Genomic DNA, 3139 nt, shown 5'->3' on the forward strand with positions numbered 1-3139 from the left:
ATGAAGTTACCGCATCTATCTCATGGAGACCGGCCACCTTTTTCTTCTCCCTAGAATTCCATTAGTAGTTGTTTAACCCCATTTCTTCAATCAACTGACCGGCCTCATCGGGGGTCTTGCTACCTAAGGTACCTCCTGCTACCGCATCCAAGAGTTGCCTTGTACTCTGGTTCAAACAATTGTAAAAGGTTTGAACAATCATCCACTCCGGGAATCCGTGTTGCGGGCACTTCCTCAGGAGCTCCTTGAACCTTTCCCATGTCTCAAATAGAGACTCCAATTCCAAATGAACAAAGGATGAGATCTCGTTCCTAAGCTTTGCTGATTTTCCGGGAGGGAAATAACGGGTTAGGAAAGCTTCCACCATCTCCTCCCACGTGGTAATTGACGCTCTAGGTAACGAGTGTAGCCACTGCTTCGCTCTCCCCTTTACTGAAAATGGGAAGGCTCTCAATTTGATGGCATCATCCGTCACCCCATTTATCTTCAGCATATCACACACCTCGAGAAAGCTCTCTATGTGACTGTTTGGATCCTCATCGGCCAAACCATTGAATTGTGCGAACTGCTGCAACATGTGGATGAATGCCGGCTTCAACTCAAAGTTTTGAGTTGTAATCGGGGGACGCACAATACTCGATTGTGTCCCCAACACTGAAGGTCTGGCATAATCGGATAATGTTCGCTGTTGCTCATTATGTTCTGCCATGTTTTCAGATTCTTCTGCTTCCAAATCAGCTGTATTAGACTGTTCTTGCACAGGCTCTTTCCCTTTTCTTCTAAGTGTACGTTCAAGCTCGGGATCCCCTTCAATCAATATTGAGGGATTCCTTCGGGTCATAACCTGTAGCTGCAACCAAAAAGAAGAAAAAGAAATCAGAACGATGATAGAATAAGAAGATATGAAATATAATATATGGTAAAATAGCTAAGAAAACAAAGTGCAAAGTATCTCTAAACGCCTACTCCCCAGCAACGGCGCCAAAAACTTGACAAGGTCCCCTTGTGTATATCCAGCAAGTGCACGGGTTTGTCGAAGTAATAATCCCGGGTGAGTGGGTATCGAATCCACAGGGAGTAGGTAATACAAATACTTAATTCGATTCTTAGCTATGTGAAAGATCAATGATGATGAGTGTGACAATGATTCAATTCTCAACAATAAAAGCAACAAATAAGAGAGCAAAAGTAAAGAAAGGGATAAGACAATCGATAAAGATGGGGTACCCGGATAATGCTCCAACTAGGATAATTGTTTCAAGTGCAAGAACCCTCTATTCTTCCTAATCATTGCAATGGTGAGTCGTGGAAATCCTTAATTACATAATCCCAAATCTAAGGTCAACTATGTCTAACTCTATACATGTCCCGGAGGAGAAATTAAACAATCTCAACAACTCGCACTCGTATAGAGTTGCAATGAACTCTAGGGATTCCAAGTGATAAATCTCTTCCTAATTGTAGACCTAACCCTTTGGTCCAGGTGGAAGGTCCCTAACCACAATTGAGCCCTAGATACTAAGATCACCTCAACGCTTCACTTCGTTGCACGCGCAATTAAGCCCCAGCGGAAGTTCATCCCTTAGACCATTCACTCTATTACGTCGGAGGAGATAGGGGATGCTCCTGTACCTCTCGACTCACCTTCTCAACCCTCTCCAACCTAGCTTTGTCTAATGCTCGTGGTGTGTCACTCACTCACAAGGTTACCAACAAGAACGCTCAACCCTAGTGTCACTATAGAGGAAATGTTCATACAATCAAGCATTCAAGGTTAGAACTCATAATAAACATCAATTTATTGAAATCATAATAAAGAGATTCAAAGAAACGAATACATCCTAAGGTTCACAAATACCCGAGTACCCACTAGGGGTTTAACTTTCCATGGAGCTAAGTACAATTAAAGAAATCAAATGTAAAAGCAATGAATCCATAAAGAAACCCCCTCGATGGTCTTGTCGATGGTCTTGTGGAGAGTCCTCTACTCGTCACAAGGGATCCTTTGTTCGGCCTAGGATACACCTCCCCGGATCGGTGCAGACGAAAGCTCTCCCAATAACCTTCTTCCAAATGACGCGCGATGTCAGAGCCGTAGAACCTCTCCAAAAACCTAGCCAATACCCCTCAAAACCCTAGCTGAAGCCCTCTCTCAAGTTGCGGAAAAGATGGAGAAAAGAAAACTAAAATCGGGGCTGATTCGGCTTTAAATAAGGCTAGAATCGGGCGACTACACGGGCGTGGATGCTTCATGCGCCCGTGCGGAATTTCCACACGGGCGTGGATAATTTCCACACGCCCGTGTGGATTCTCTGAACTCCTGTTTTCTCGGCCGGCTGTGAACAGTGCTGCTACAGTATCTGCTGTCGTGTTTCTGCATTTCTCTTCTATAGTATCCGGTCTGAATAGTTTCCTGAATCCGTACTTTAATCAAAGTAACGCAAATGGGCACACGTTCACGTCGTGGATCACTTGCTTCTTCAATGATAGGTACGTTGGTGGAGCTCTTGTTCTATGTGCATAAGTCGGAATGCTCGAGTGTGACTGCCTTTGTGCCCCTCCAAATGGATGTGCCAAACTCGAATATGAGGAGGTTGGCACACACTCTAGCATCTCACATCGACCTATGTCTTCGCGTTTGAACCTTAGCAAGATTTCCTCCAACATCGGTGCATTGTAATCCACATTGGCTTTTTTTCTTCATAAATGGCCTCACAACCCTACCTGTACGAAAGTAACATAAAAACACACATATTAGTGTAAAAACCTGAGAAAAGTAATGCTCAACAAAAGGAATGAACGATTCGCATTCATATCGCACAAGCACTTATCAAACTCACATAAAAAAATATTGACGATGAAGAAAATAATAAAGACAGCAGTCTTGAATCATCCTCAAGAATAAAGAAGAATTATCATATTGTGAATGAGATTGGCAATGTAACTGAAGGAAGGAGAATCAGAAGCATTCAATGAATTGATGAATACTGTATGGCTGTAATGCAAGAAGAATTGAATCAGTTTGTTTGAAATAATGTGTGGGCATTGGATCCAAGGCCAAAGGATATTAATGTTATTGGAACCAAGTGGATTTTCAAGAACAAGACTGATGACAAGGGCAACATCACCAGAAATAAAG

The 3139-nt window shown here is 42.9% G+C and overlaps 1 non-coding gene across 1 annotated transcript; it reads left to right on the top strand.

Moving 5' to 3' along the window:
* The first annotated feature begins 212 nt into the window (after positions 1-212).
* On the top strand, positions 213-319 carry LOC120252127. Its single transcript, XR_005533674.1, has one exon. It is a non-coding gene; the product is annotated as a small nucleolar RNA R71 (small nucleolar RNA).
* The last annotated feature ends 2820 nt before the right edge of the window (positions 320-3139 follow it).

Source organism: Dioscorea cayenensis, chromosome 20, assembly GCF_009730915.1.
Source record: "Dioscorea cayenensis subsp. rotundata cultivar TDr96_F1 chromosome 20, TDr96_F1_v2_PseudoChromosome.rev07_lg8_w22 25.fasta, whole genome shotgun sequence".
NCBI classification, from domain to species: domain Eukaryota; kingdom Viridiplantae; phylum Streptophyta; class Magnoliopsida; order Dioscoreales; family Dioscoreaceae; genus Dioscorea; species Dioscorea cayenensis.